Below are 17,253 nucleotides of genomic sequence, written 5' to 3' on the forward strand. Positions count from 1 at the left end.
GTCCATTCATGACTATTGCACTCTTAGAGTAAAAAGGGAAATTTGGTCTACTTTCACATTTCTATGCTCATTTCTTTCCTAAATCTCAAAAGCTAGTACACAACTAATAGAATAGAGTTATGAAAGTTGGGGGGGTTTTTTGCTTGAAAAATTTTTTACTGAATTTAAATAGATGCTACATTATCACTGATCTGAATATATGAATCCTATGATGAGTATCTATGTATATTTAAGAATTAGGAAATGGAACTTTTCAGTGTATTTCCAGGTTATTTTCATCACCATAAAAAAGAGAAAGACTGTAAAAATAGAATTCACTAATTTGTAAGTTGTGAAAGACTGATTCAAACCCTCACCCAAGTTGATTCAAAATTGAAGAGTGTGTGTGTGTGTGTGTGTATTGCAGTGAAGTGTGTTTTCAGTCATTTACCATTTAACCACTCTCAAAGGAGGTTGTTAAATCATCAATATCCTTATTTCCTAGGTTCAGAAATTGGTTTATCCATTGTTAAGAGTTAGTTATAAGGTTTTGTTGGGTTTAGACAGTAGTTGGCTAGGGACAAGGAATGCCCAAATCCTGCCCTTTCTTCTATTCCAGAGCTTCCTGAAGAATAGGTAAATGGGACAGAGTCATTTTATTTCTAATCACAATCATATCCATTATGACCAGTGCAGAGTCCTTTGGGTCACTTGTGCCTGACCTGCAGGTTTATGGAGATTTCTCCCCTTTGCTGAACCAAAAACCTTCCCATTAGTCTGTTCCCATGGGAGAGGTGGAGAGAGGGCAGGAGCCAGGGTGGACAGGCACTGGATGGCAGCCTTCTGCGTCAGCTTCATGCAAGGAACGAGGAGGAGAGCACCACAGACACAGGACTGGCACCACAGACACAGGACTGGCCTCCCCGCCTCCTCGGGGCAGTGACCTGGTTCCCTATTGTAACTTGGTACAAAGACGGCCCCCGAATCCAATAGAGTTAGATGGGTAGCTGTTCCCTTCTGAGAGAGAAGAAAGGATGGGAGAGGAATTTTCCCTCACATCTCCCCCATGGTCACCCAGCAATAACTCTCCTGCCTCTGGGCTCACTCCATGTCCTTTACCCACAATGCCCAGCCCAGTTCAACCTTTGGAAATTCCATCTATACTTCAAAGTCTAGCTTAATACCTAGAATTGTTAAGGCTAGCACTGGAAGAAGAATTCTGTTCCCCAAATGTCACCCACTTGGAGTTCTTACAGCTTTCACCACTGTCCCATATCCCTGACAATAGGATTGTGGCCACCTCCCTTTAGAGGGCAGACCTCACGCCAGTCAGAATGGCCATCATTAAAAAGTCTACAAGTGATAAACCTTAAAGAGAGTGTGGAGAAAAGAGAACCCTCATCCATTGTTGGTGGGAATGTAATTGATGCAGCCATTATGGAAAACAGAATGGAGATTCCTTAACAACTAAAAATAGACTTACCATATGATCCAGCAACCCCACTCCTGGGCACATATCCAGAGGGAACTCTAATTCGAATAGATACATGCACCCCACTGTTCACAGGAGCACTATTTACAACAGCCAAGACATGGAAACAAATGTTCCTGTCCAAATGTAGTCCAAAACTCTGGACTACAATTAACATACTAGCTGGCATCATTATGAGCATTTTACCAAATATTAGGAGAAAAGAAGATAGAAATAAAAAATTTTAAAAAGTATTAACATTGTCTTTTGGCTTACGAAAAATATCTAAAACATCTTCACTTGAGTACTGAAAAGCTGACACAAACTAGCAGTCAGCTCTTTGTCTGCCTCTATATGGCTGGTGCCATCTTAACCCTGACCACCAGGAAACTGCCATCTAAGATTTATGTATTAGCTTTCATTAAGGCTGAAACAGTCATATTTCTTTTGGTCTAGAGCTCACCTAGGATTTGCTGTCAGTTGTGGTCCCTAGCTACATGTATTCTGTTGGTAATTGATGCTTGGAATGACTTGGTCAATCCATGAGACATTAATTACATACAGGAGTGGTCCCCAGCATGGGTCTAAAAGTTTAAGAGAGTAGGCGGAACGAGACCATGGTAACAAACAGCAAGACCTCTGCGGCTTAACACATAAGTCTTCTGTGGGCCTGAGAGTTCACAGAAGCTCCCATCCAGAAGCTGACTCAAGGGTTCAGGATTCTTTCTTCTTATGTCCCCAGATTCTCAACACATGACTTCTAAGAAGGAAGACAATGAAGATGGCATAGGGGTTTTCTCTGTCTTGTCACAGAAACATCACACATATGCAGAAGCTCATGGTCTGTTGGCCAAAACTAGACACACAGCCCAGCTGTAGGGGATATTCATAGATGGTGGTGAGTATCAGATAACTCTGCCACAAATAGACCAGAGGCCCCAAATTCAGTGCCTTTCAGAGGCCGGGAAGGTAACATAAATGTGCAAGGCTGCCCCATAGAATAAAGAGCAGAAAATTTTACTTCCTAATATGAGTTCTGTCATTTTCAAAGAACGTTTTATTATCCTCATAAAATTCTAAGTTTAATGAACTTCTCCAAAAGATCGGCAGGGAATTCTGGGACCAGAATAACTTGTTAACACAGCCATCACCCCTTTCCCAACTCCAGCTTCAGTCTTATCACCCAAACTAAGCAGTTGCTGGGATGAGGGAGGTAGGCAAAGCATGGGAGGAGGAGCCAGAGACCGAAGTGGTGCTCCCTGGCCTCCAGGTCCCTGTGAGTGAAGGATCAGCAAAATAAAGTCCCCAGGAAGGATCCAAAAAGCCCAGTACTGGGGAAGAATTTGTCATGTATTAGCTAGTGATACCTGTCATTTCATCTTAGTTTATCTTAGTGATTTTCTAAAAATATGTTTGTGAGACATCTGCATACGTTATTTTCCAATGCTCATTTTTCCGCTGTCGTGATTTCCTTTGTTTTATCATATTGCCAAAAACAGAAATAAACAATAGAGGAATTTTTCAGAAAAGCATATCCCCATATGTTGGGAATGTGTTCCCAACATTTTAGCTTCCTTTTTGGAAAGTAATCTGACAAAGCCTATTAAATTTAAAAATACAAATGCCCTTCTACCTTACAACTCTGTCCTTAGGAATCTATGATAAAGGAATCAAATAGTATATAAATTCACAGAGAAAGGGCAATTTACAGGTAAATTGTTGAGAACTGCAATGAACTATAAACTGAACTGGAAATGAAATGAATGTTTTATAGTCAGATTTATTATCACTGAATAAATCATGGTATATCCACAATGGAATAGTATGCAGCCCTCAAAAGAATACATTAGAGCTGCCCCAGGTGACATGGGGATTTCCACATGTTATTGATAAACGAAAGCAGTAAAAAAAAAAAAAGTGCATATTCCATGATCTCATTTTTACAAAACCATGATCAAAAACTCTCCATACATATATTGGTATTGCAACATGAAGAATGTTAAATTTACCATGTGATCCAGCAATTCCACTTCTGAGTATATACCCAAAGGAAATGAAAAAAGATTATCAAAGAGATGTATGCACTCTCATGTTCACTGCAGTGTGATTCACAATAAACAAGATACGGAAACAACCTAAGTGCCTGTCAATAGATGAATGGATAAAGATTTCATTCAGCTAACATCAACTCAGTGGTGAAAAACTGAAAGCTGTCTGTCTAAAATCAGGACGAAGATAAGGATGTCCACTCTTGACACTCTTATGATTTCGCTCGTATGTGGAACATAAAAACAAATAAACAAAAAAACAAAATAAATGAGCAAACCAAGCCAAACAAAAACAAACACGTAGATTCAGAGAACAGAGTAGTGCTTCCCAGAGAGGAAGGGAAATGCAATGTTATTTTTCAAATATATTTCAATCAAAAAAAGCTTACTTCCTTCTATGTCTGCTTTATAACTAATGATGCCTCTTCCGAGTATTTGTGAACCAAGGATATTATTGATAGGATGATGATATTAAAGATTACCATTTGCATTTATGTGTCAGGCACTGTGATGGATGCTCTACTTAAATTTGCACAATAATCCTTCAAGGTAGAAATTATTATCTACATTTTACTGGAAAATCCAGGATTCAGAAAGGGGAAGTAACTTGCCCAAAGCCACAAGACAGAGCTTAGAGGTCAAAGAAACTGCATTCTTTACTACATTAGAAATTTCCCATGTAAATAAGTATATAGTTTACTGTTAAGAAATTAGCTAGCCCAAAGATATAACTCTAAAATGTACATAGGCAAATATGCAAAATAGGTTACCCCAAAAATGGTTAAAATTTGGAGTCTGGAGTCAGGTAGGTACACGTCCAAATCCTGGTACCATTCCTTAGTAACGGCGTTGCTTTGGCAAGTTATTTCACTTCTGCCACTTTAGTATCTCATTTACAAGGTGATAACATTGGAAGCTACTTCACTATCTTCTAGGATTGTGGAGAGAATTAAATGGTAAATGTGGATAAAATATTCAGTATAGGACTTGCAACCTACATAATAAATATTGGAAATTATCATCTTTATCATTATTTTCATCAAAATACAGATATATTGGGAGTGGTAAAATGTATTAAAATGTACTTATTACCAAAATAACTAATGTTAAGATCTTTAATGTCTTATAAACTGACAGAGAAACTCAGAAAAATTGTAACATTATCTTTTGATTCTTTCCCACCTTGGTGTTAATACATCTGATTCTATCTTTATTATTTTTTTAATCATCAGTATTTAAGAAATTCTCTTTTCTTCCCTTCCTTTTCTAGAGCTCCTAGAAAAATATTTTGATTGCTTTGTCATGGTGACCTATTCTCAGATTAACAATTTAATTATTTCTGTAGAGGTAAGGTTTTGTTTTTTTTTTTAAATTATTTGCTTATTTTTTTAAAAAAAAATGGTTCAGTTAATTTTTACTGCTTTCTCATTATTTTCTAAGGGACTATTCCTAAAAATAGACGGAGTGCTACAAACTCTTTGAAAACTCTTGAATATATTGCCATTATGCTTTCCAGAAATAGTGAGAGTGACGCTCCCAAGGCAGAATGATAATGCTCCATTCCCTGCACCACTGCCAATAGTATCACAGAAGTAAAAATTGTTTTTAATTGATAGGTGAAAAAATAGCAACTTGTTATTTCAACTTGTATTTTTTTCAATATTAGTAAGTGATTTTTTTTCATAATTTTTTTTGTTTCGTCAGTGAACTTACTTGTGAATTATCCAATCCAGTTCTTTGGCACTTTTCTACTTGGATTTAGTGATTTTACATTGAGATTTATCACAGCACTTTATACATGGCTCACATTTCCTTGAACAGGTAAATAAGTGCTTGGATAGTATGGTAGTAGCTGTACAAAAACCTTGACTAAATAAAAATTCGGAGTATCCGACTGCACCAACGCACATTAATTCAGCAAATATTTATTGCATGTCTACCACGAGGAAGGTGCTGTCCATGCCATATTCAGTATAAAACACATTCCTCAAGAGGTATCTGATTTGAAGACTCAAAAAGCATATAACAGAATAAAGAGCTCTAAGAGATGCAATCTGAAAAATGCTAAATTAATGGTCAAGCAAGCAAGGCTATGTCAGGAGACAGACTGACCGTTTTAATTTGTGTGTCAGGTCAGCGCTACTAACACGTAAGGTGGGACTTGGATGGTTTTGAACCAAAGGAAGAAATAAAAACAAAGCAAATAAGCAGATATGTCACCTAGAAGAAATCATGAGAAAAAAAAGTAGAGGTCAGAATTCATACTGCTTTTCTAGGAAACTATGAGTTGATACCCCTGTGGCGGAAGAGAAGACCTTTAATGTCTGTCTAAAAAGTTTGCAGTTTAACAAGCTTCCATCACTGCTGCAAATATGAAGCCCCGGTTTCATATTTGAAACATATGAAGAATGTTAAAAATAAAATCTACTTTATTATTTCACTGCTCCTTAGATCTATCCTCAGATGAAAGATTCCCTCTCAATTCAGTGGGACATTTGGGGTCCAAATGTAAAGCTGACTTCTATTACCAAAGCCAATAGTAATCGTATCAGTTTATTTGCAGCTGCAGAGATAAGAAACCCTGCCACAGAGTGGCTAGAATAAGTAGGGGAATAATTTTCTCTCAGGACAAGAAATCTGGAGATGGGGGAGGCTTTTGGCAGTCGTTCAGAGGCCCCGCTACGTCAGGAGCAGTTCGTTTCTGATTCTCCAGCTTGTCACCTCATTGTCACAAGTTGGTTCTTACAACTCCTAACATCATATCCACTTCATGACAGGGTGATTCTGGCCAGGTCTTTTCTTTGTATGAGTAAAGCAAAAACTTTTCAGGAAACCCACAACAGTATTTTACAGGTTTCTAATCTGCCGGAACTAAATCACACAACCTTTCCTAGACATGAGGCGAGTTAAGAAAGCATGTGGTATGGTGGGATGCGGTAAGGGAAAAGGGAGTTGAGAACGGCTGTTGAAACGGCCAGTCTCAGGTTCTGACATAGTAACATTACATGAAGGAAAGACCAAGAAATTGTTTCAAGACATAGAAGCCTCATGATTAGCAGCGCAAAGTCACAGAAGAGAATACGAGTAAAGAATGCTCAGTAACTCATATGAACAGCCTTCCGATTGGGGTTGAATAAAAACAGTTTCGAGATTCAGTTCATTCTTGCAATATGGTTAAATAGAATGAGAGTTCTGAATTACCAAAGCACCAAATATTTAAAGTCTAAGGTCGCAAAGACCGAAGAGGTTCTTGAAAGGCTTTTATTCTTTGTATTTTTAAGTGAATTCAGTGTTGGCAGAACCCCATCACTGCCTACATTATTGATGGGGATATCTGCAAAGAAGCAGATGTTTTGCCAAGAAAGGGAATATGAATCATTGTATCTAATAAGATGAGAATTTTAGGAAACAGTCTACATAGCTCATGAGTGAAACTAGCAATTAATCTTGACATGTTTTGTAAAAGGTTTGGTTGCTTAACATTTCTCCCAAGTAATTTTTTTTTTCAAGTTTGCTGTAGGCAGGAAAGTAAAGAGACTGACATGCAGGAAACTGAACTTTTCTTTCCTCCAAAGGCCAACTGTACCAGTTGGATATTGAAATATGAGGTGCATCATGATAGGAGATTAGACAAAGGCGTTCACCAATGTGCCCTCAGTCCCAACTTGCTAAAGGAAGTGATGAAGTGGCGCCATTGGAGACAAGGAGTCAAGACCAATTTATTGCTCCATTCTAGATGTTGCATATGTATGCAAAGTTTTATTTATAAAGATAATTTATGTGGCAGTTGAATTACGTGGTATTCACCAAGACATAGTGTCTAAAACTACACAATGTCACGTTAACATGTAGACAGAAATTCTCTTGTATTGATTTACATTTGAAAGACTCTCCGAGAGACGTGTTGCAATCAAAATGCATTTGCTCTGAGAAGAAAAGAAAATGAAAACTTGGTGTTTCTAAAATTCATTGTCGCCAGCCCTGATTGGGTGGATCTGTGTTTTGCCAAAACTAAATTTTGGAAGTTTTCTGTCAATAACTCAATATGGCTCTTTAATGTTCCTTTCATTTTAAGCTTTAATTGGGTTTAAAATGTTGATATTATTATTTAATACCTGTTTAATTCATGTTTAACAGAAGTTCAAGTGGAATAAGCTCAGTGTTGATTAGGAAGCTGGGCACAGTCAAAACATCTATATTTGACCTCAGAGCCAATATATTTATTGGCAACTTTTCTATGAAAACTTAAATGGAAATTTACATTTTGAAGAGAAGTAAAATTTTAGGTTTTTGAAGCCCGAAAGCCTGTTCTATCTTTTTAATATCTAGTTATTATATTCTTAAAATGAATAACCTGCACTGTTTAATTGCTTATTAGAATTCACACATACTACTTCCTTAGATTCATACATTTATTCATAATCAACAAAGCGCAACCACTAGAACCATCTAGGTTTCCCAAACCAAAAACAGGGGAACAAAAGACAATCCAAGGACTGGAATTCCATAAATATCTTCATTATTTATTGTTTCTTTTCTCCACCCTCGCCCCACCTCTGCTCTTCTCTGGACTTCACTCTCGTTCAATCTCTCCTTATTGCCATCTGTTGCTTCTCAGTAAAGTTTTTCACAGAAGTACACACCAAGTATTAAATAAAATTCAAAGAGAAGAACATTTCCCAACATCTTCAGTCATCCAATTCATGCAAATCTAAAGCCATGATGAGATAAAACTACACACCCACTGCAATAAAGAAAATCACAGTTAAAGAATAAAATAAAAAGACTGTGAAAACCTGGTATTCGTAAAATTAATTGAGGGTAGCCACCCCCATTTGGGTCCACATTTTGCTAAAAATAGATTATGGAAATCTTCTGTCAATAACTCAATATGGCTCTCTTATGTTCCTTTAATTTTAAGCTTTTAGTTTAACTTAAAATGTGGGTATATTATTTCATATCTGTTAAATTCATGTTTAACAGAAGTTCAAAGGGAATGAGTTCAGTCTTGATTAAGAACCTAAGCTAATAAAGTCAGAGACACAGTGTCTATATGTGATCTCAGAGCAAGGTTGCCAGTACTCAGTGTTGATGAAGATGTGGAACGACCAGAACTCTCATGTGTTCCCGCTGAGAATGTAAGATGCTACCACAGCTTTGGAAATGAGTTTGCAGTTTATAATGGATTTAAACATATACTTATGATATGAGGCACATGTTACTAGTTCAGGTCCCCTAAGAAGCAGATACTATGACTGGGTTTAGAGATGCAAGACATTTGATGGGGGAAGCACCCATGAGCAAAAAAGGGGTGGGACCCAAAGCAGGTCCCTACCCTTCAAACCATGATGCAGGTCTGACTTCTATGAACGAGAGGGGGAAGGAAGAAAGGATCGGTAGAAAGAGCCTTGAACTATTGTACAATTCCAAGAAAGATGAGGTCGGGAGCACTCAAGTCAAACCCATCCATTGGAGGAGTCCCGTGTCTCACAGGCATGGGTTCCCTCTAGTTTCCTTGCTGTGCTGAATCCGTGGCTAGGAAGCCCGGGAAGTCGTGGGTATCATGGCCTCTGTGCAAATGGTGGTGGATACAGGGCGGTGACAGCTAGAGCTGTCAGTCACCATGCTCCTTGCAAAAGGAGGCACAAAAAGCACAGTTTCACGGTGACCACAGTCCGTCAATTTTAATCATAGATATTTATGCGAAGAAATGAAAACATATTCACACGAAGACTTTGTGTAACCTTATAGCTTCCTCCTCCACTCTCCTCCAACACTTTATTAATACTTCTGTTATAGAACTTATCACTTTGTGTCATTGACGATTATTATTAATCTAACTCTATTTCTTGAGTGTGAAGTTCTTAGAAATATTAGTTTATTTTATATTTTTACTCTCTAACTGCCTTGCCCTGTAGTTCTGAGTATGTACACACAAAGACTTATACACAAGTATTCGTAGAATTTTTATTCATAATATTCAAAAACTGGAAATATGTCCAACAACAGGTGAATAAATAAACAAATAGTGGTATATCCACACAATGCAATTCTATTCAGAAATAAAATGAAATTAACTGCTGATACACAGAATATCATGGATGAATCACAAAAGCATATGCTGAGTGATAGAAACCAGACTCAAAATATTGTGTATTATATGATTCTATTTATTTAAAAATTTAGAGGGGGCAAACCAATCTATAGTGACAGAAGGTAGGTCAGTGGTTGCTGCAAAGGGGCTGGAGGGAACTTTTGGGATGATGATGTTCTAGATCTTGATGTGGTAGTTGTTACATGAGTAGCTAAACCTTTCAAAACTCTTTGAAGCATACTTTTTAAATGGGTACACTTTACTGAGTATAAATTCATCTCAGAAGATTGATATTTTAAAGGTGCATTAGAATTTTCTAAAATAACATTTCCCAATGTTTGCTATTTTTTGTAAATATGGAAGATTCAGCAGATTAGTTGTTCAAAAATGTGGAAGATAAACAAGACAGCAGTAGATCATTTCTTCACATTTGGCCATACGTGAAACTGAACAGTCATGCATAGTGTTTGTATCACTTGTGACATGATTAAATATAATTTTATATTTAAAACAATTTTTAAAATCACCAATACTCACCCCTTAAACATCAGGAAAAGTAAGAAAATGCCACAGAAGTCCCTGATATGAAACAGATGAGTAAAATTCACAACTATGTATTTTTAAAATCCTAATATATGAAAGAAACACATAAGTCATTCTGACTTATTCATGAATTAAGGGACTCACATTTCTTTTTCAGCCATCGAAAAAGGAACAGGAAGAGGGGTCTCATTCCCAGATGAGACAGAGAATAAGAGGGATATTATGTAGGACCTGGCTATAGAGACGTTCTCAAGAGCACACATTAACAAAGTCAATGCTATCATTGAAAATACAGTTATTTTCACAGACAGAAAATACAGCAATAACAGCTTTTGGTGGCAACTTTACCCCAATCAGCATCTTATCAATATATATCAAGGGACACATGGAAACTATACAAGAACATGGTTCAATTCATAACCCCTACCTAAAAGCAACAACTTGAAACCCACACCCACTAGATGTGGGTCAGTAAGACATTTTAAATCTAAAAGAAAATGAAGATGCATGAACTGGTCTAGTTTAAGTGAGCAAAATCTCCTTTAAACTCTGCCTAGCAAAGTGTGACGCCACCAATACAAAAAGAAAACTGAAGCCAATTCAGAGATTACCCATGAAGGTTTTCATTGAGATCATTATATCGGAATCATTACTCTAATCATTCAAGCAAAAATTATTCTTAACACAGTTGACTTAGGCAATTGCACAAAACTAGATTATAAAATATTTGTTGTAATAGGTCACAGTTCATATCTCTATACCCTCAAAATGACAAAAATCATGATAAATACATAACATTGTTCATTACCTTTGTAGTGAAAGATAGATTGAATCAAAGTGGGAATTTCTTCTTGAATCACCCAGATGTTTTTTTCTACTTCCCATTTACTCATTTTTATCAGTCAGTCTACTTTTCTATTTGTTTTGCTTAAATTATAAAATTGGCATAATCGTATACAATGGTTTTTGTGTATCCGCCAAATAAAATAAAGCGACAACATATTTGTTCACTCAACATATATGAAGCACCTACTATGTGCCAGGAAATGCATTACTCACTGAAGACAAAACAATCCTATTCTTTTTTAGAAAATTAATATATATGCATCACAACCAACATGCTGGAAAACACAAGTTTTTCTAAAGAAAATCACGGACCTAATAGGACACTACCTACTCCCTCCACTCTGTACAACAGATGCTCAGGGCATGTTAAGGCACAAACATGTATTATAGTTATCTGTATCATATATCAGAGAGCACACATTTTTATTATTACTTAGTTGAATCCACTTAGATGACACAATACTGCAACTATCTGTGATGTGAGGAGTATGTATAAGAGGTCACAGAAAAACACAAGTCACATGCGTCATGTACAGGCATGCTACCCGTCAAGGGCTAAATCAACCCATTTCTCAAAAAGGTTCTTTCTCGGTTGTCCACTGCCGTACGAGACAAGTAGGGCCACCCCTCAAAACCTAGGAACATTGACAGCCAAGGAAGAGGGCCTTAAATCCAGGAAAATGATGGAGTTACCACAGGAAAAGCTAGGATAGACCTTTGAATTTATCTAATTTCAAAATTTTTACATTTTTTCCCAAAATATTTTTTATTTTCCAGTGAAACCTTGTGTCAAACAGGTAAGAACTGTGTTTAGAACCAGATGGTAGGTCTTTCCCGCATACTTGTGGGAGCTCCCAGTGACTCTCCAAAGAACAGTAATGCTCCAGGGAGAGGAAGAATAGGAGTGAGAAGAGACCTCCGTAGTGACAGTGGCATCTGGCTTTGTCTCAGACTTCAACTACCCAGATTCTCAAGCTGGCAGATCCACCAAGGCAGCCAGCTTGGGAGACTCTAAATATTTATATTGGTTCTAGGACACTGACACGAAGAACAAAACTATGGTGTCTGGGTTGACTCCAGCTCCGAGCATGTCTCCCAGAGTCTATTTCACGGGTCCCCATTGTGCTCGCCCACTGAGATAATCCTCCAAGTTGTGGGAAACCTCAACCAGCTCAGGCTGCAGAGTGAGCCGCCGGACAACTCACCACGCAAGCACAGAGCCCTGCACCAGGCAAGGTGACATTAAATGACACTGACATTTTTTTCAAATCTTCTAGCTTTTTAAAAAATTTTATTTTTTATTGAAATGTAGTTATTTACCATGCTAGTTTCCAGTGTACAGCAAAGCAATAAATAGTTATATATATACATACACATTTTTTTTCAGATTTTTTTCCATTACAGCTCATTATAAGAAATCAAATGTAGTTCCCTGTGCTATACAGTAGGTCCTTGTTGTTTACCTATTTTATATATAGTGATGTGTGTCTGTTAATTCCAAACTCCTAATTTATCCCTCCCCTCCTTCGCCTTTGGTAATCATAGTTTGTTTTCTTTGTCCATGAGTCTATTTCTGGTTTGTAAACAAAATTTGTATCATTTTTCTTTTTAGACTCCACATATAAGTGATAACATACGATATTTGTCTTTGTCTGTCTGTCTTACTTCACTTAATATGGTAATCTTTAGGCCCATCTATGTTGCTGCAAATGGCATTATTTCATTCTTTTTTAATGGCTAATATTCCATTGTGTGTGTGTATATATATATACACACACCACATTTTCTTTATCCAGTCTTCTGTCGATGGACCTTTAGGTTGATTCGATGTCTTGCCGATTGTAAATAGTGCTCCTGTGAACACTGGGGTGCATGTGTCTTTTCGAATTATAGTTTTCTCTGGATATATGCCCAGGAGTGGGATTGCTGGATCATATGGTAAGTCTATTTTGAGTTTTTTTAAGGAACCTCCATATGTGGCATATATGTTAAATACATAACATTTAAATATTTAAATAATTATATGATGTGGAAAGTGGCCATTCAATCTGTTGGAATATAATGCTCACCTTGAGTCTATGCCATGAGGCAAAAGTACCAAATTTTAAAAGTTGCTCTTCCTGTCAAAACGCAGTAGTTGAGAGTACCGATCCTACTGTCTGAGTCTGCCAAAAACAAATCTAGCACAAGGCTGATGGCATGTTTTTCAAGATTAGTTTAGATTTTGCTATATTTTGTGGCTACTTACTCTACAGTCTCACTCACACGCACACACAGACTCAGTAATAATACTTCCTTCGGTTTGTGAGTGGCTTGTTTGTGGTGCTGCTTCCTAGCAACCACTCTGCCATCATGGTGTGTGTGCTTCAAAGGTCCCTACAGCATCCTATCTGTGCACCCCCTGGCTGCTCCTCTTCAGCAATCCATTGAGAACAGGGTACACTTTACAGCGCCTGTCATTATCCATCATCGTCATAATTAGAAAAGTACAGAGTAACAGCAATGTTGTAATAATAAGAGGAAATCTATGTAACCGTATAAGATGTGGCAAAAAGTGAGGAAATATTGAAACACACAGACGCCTTTTTGAATCACCTATAAATTTAGTCACATGCCAAGTAGAGGTGGTATCTGCACTGCCTCTATAACTGCCCAAACTTCTCTTGTATCTCCCACATGCAGTTTGGTTCAAGATGTTCACTCCACATTTACTGGAGGCGAAATTTCCAATTATATGCATGAGAATTGCGGATCCAGCAGGAGAGAAGGAAACCCCTTCAGAACTTAGCCCTTTTCTGCCAGACATCTAACCATCACACAACAGAGGATCATCCTTGAAGGCTACAACGTGTGGAGGCTCCTTACAGGCATCACATTTGCTTCAGTGAGATGGTATACCACTAAAATAGGCAGAAATTAATATACAAAAATTATGACTTTCAATAGACTGACATCAAGGAGTGTAACCTTGTGTTCTCCCGAGAGAAAGGAGAAATAAAAAAAAATCTGAACATAGTTCTATTCTAACTTGGAATTCTTAAATAAAAACCACCATTCCGTTAGTTTTTATACTGTTCCTGTTTCAAACACACAGGTGTACACCACACACTGGCTAGCCCTTAAACTTAACACAATTATTATTCTGTAGTGTAAATGTTGAGACATCAATCACAAATAGGAAATCCAAAACTAACCTACAAAGGATCTCGTTTAATCCTCACAGAAATCCCAAATGTTAGGTACTACTGTGATCCCTGTTTTATAGATGAGACTATTAAGACAAAGAATTGAAGTGACTTCCTCCAGGTCAAACAGTAAGAGGTGGAACTAGGATTTGAACCAGACAGACTGGCTCCACACTCCACAGCTATACCATCTCCATTTTTTTACTGATCAGAACACATGTGTAAACATGTAAACAACAAACTTTGGACCTTTGGGGTTTGGTTTAGAAGAAGAGGAGGGGTGAAGATTGCAAACAATATTATATGTGTAGTGAAGTATCAAATTAAACCCAAGCTGGGAGTCAGGTATAGTTGGCTATGTCTGGCAAATTGATGGAGCAACAACAGGGCCAACAACTAAGAAAATGATGGAATTACGTTGGAGATCAAGATATGACAGATCCTAGCCATAGGGTTAGACTGGTAAGCGGTCAAAACCAACGTGGCAGAGAGGTGGGTGCACATGACCTCAGACTGGGTGAGCACACAGCCAGGATGACCAGGCAGAAAGTCAGCAAGAGCAATCAAGCTGTTGAATAAACCAACTATATTTCAGTTCAGATCTTTGACTCTAAGCTCTTTTAGATGACTTTCTAGTCACAGGGCCTGAAATATGACAGGAAAAAAAAAAAAACAGACTACACTAAAATCTTTGATGAGTTGAGCTCCTGACTGGGAAAGACACAAGTAAGCTCTTATCACCTTACAATGATCTAACACATCCAGATTATAGTTCTTTGGCTGAAGGAAACGAAGACAGGAAACAGTTGGAGTTGAATTATTTCATTGGTGATGGAAATCCCTGCTTCCTGGACCCTCAAAGCTGCCCTGGTTCCTTTCTTTCCAAATAACCAATTTTTCAACTCTGTTTTCTGTTCTGGCAGCTACAACATTATGAGTATGACTGCAGTATTGTATGTCATAAAATTTTTGTAATGATTTGTTCATTAGCACATAGGCTAGGCTATACTGAAACAATCGTATCAATTACCCTAGGCTACCATAATGCAATCACATCGCTGCTTCTTTGTTATCAATGTATGAATTGTTAAAACTGTAAATAAATATGAATTTCTTTTTCACAGTATCTTTTCACCTTTGATGTCTAGTGTTAGTAATACTTATAATATCCTCAGTGTTTTGAATCATATAAGACAATATTGATGTAGGTACTGACAGACAATCTGTCTTGTAAACAGATGACATAAACTTATGGTATCAATAAGTACAGTATGGTCCTGGAAATGTATTTTCTCTTTTTTGTGATTTTCTTAATAACATTTTCTTTTCTCTAGCTTACTTTATTGTAAGAATACAATATATAATACATATAATATACAAAATATGTGTTAATCAACTGTTTGTTATAGGTAAGGCTTCTGGTCAACCATAGGCTAGTAGCAGTTAAGTTTGGGGAGAGTCAAAAATTATATGCAGATTTTCAACAGTGTGGGGCGTTGGCACCCCCAACCCCTGAGCTGTTCAAGGGTCAACTGTTTTTGTTATTGTTGCCAAGTCAGAAGCAAGTAAGCTGAGAGTAGGATACATTTAAAGTCACTTTACTGAAATTGGGGAATCGTGTATAAAAACTGTTAAAAAGAAATAAGCATGAATCCCCAATAAAGCCCTGCACATTGTATAGACTTGAGGGCCTCAGATCATGAACACATGATGGAAATATGTTGAGTATACTATCAAAACCAGTGGGTCTAGTCTTATCTTTAAATCAAAGGTCTACCCCTTATAAACTAGGTCTATTATTTATTATCTCTGCAACCTCAGTGGTCCCACCTGTAAAAGGAGATAACAGTAACTATTTTGCAAGATTGTTTTAAAGACCAAAAAAAAAAAAGTATTATATAACTGTATACATTATATTTTGTATAGGAGGCAAATTATATTACTGTATCCATTATATTTTGTATAAGGAGGCAAAGAGGTGGATAAAACAATTTAGAATGATTTTTCATTTAAATTACTTTTCACTTAAAAGTTATTTATTTTTGAAGTTTTACATTTAAAAGGCATCAATTATTTTGAAAATGTATTACTACCTATGAATTAGAAATGCATACATAACTTTTTAAAAAAGCATCATAAATGCAATTCAAAGGCAAATTAAGAAATGAGGAAAAAACATATTTATAACATATACTACAAGGGATTGATAACCTTAACATATAAAGATCTAAAAATTAGTCAGAAAAGGTTGGGCCAAAGTCATGAACAAGGAGATCAAAAAGAAGAATTACAACTGGACTATGTACATTTTTAGATGCTAATTAAAAAGAGTGGGATGATATTTTTAATTATGACCTTGAAATTTTTTGAAATTATTGTAATGACCAGTGTTGACAAAGATGTGGGGAAACAGGCTCTTTTATACACTACTGGGGAGGGTAGAAACTGTCAGTCTGCCTGGAAGGTAAGTTGGCAAGTTACATCAAAAGGCACAAAATGCTGTTTGCTCTTTCATCCAGGAATGCTAGTGAATGTATACACGGATTAATAAAAAAAGAATTATCCATCTCTTTGAGAGACTGGAAATATTCTGAAGTTTTGCTCAATAGGGAAACTGTAAGTAAATTATACTTATGGTTCATTCACATGAAAGAGTATATATTGCCACATGCAATCCTATAAAGTACATGTATTGTCATAAAGACATGATCATAGTATAAAGTTCAGGGAAAAGGAACATACTACATATTGTACATTATACTGCAATAGTAGGCTATGCTTTAAAATACTATATGCATGAGTGAAAACTAAGATGAAAATGACATAAATATGTGATAATAATTATTTGGAATGGATGCTTCTCAGTTATTTCTCTTAGCTTATTTTAATTTTGTTTCTTTTTAACCTTCACCATGTATTGCTTTTGCAATAAGAAAACTGAAACAAATGTATATTGAGTTTTACAGAACCTGAAGATAAACAAGACCATTTATTAATGTATAAAATATATCTTTTAATAATCTCACCTTTACATAAGATTTTGGGTATAACACTTTTCCATATGATATTGTCTGAAGCCTCTGTGAC

Source organism: Vicugna pacos, chromosome 3, assembly GCF_048564905.1.
Source record: "Vicugna pacos chromosome 3, VicPac4, whole genome shotgun sequence".
Taxonomy (NCBI): domain Eukaryota; kingdom Metazoa; phylum Chordata; class Mammalia; order Artiodactyla; family Camelidae; genus Vicugna; species Vicugna pacos.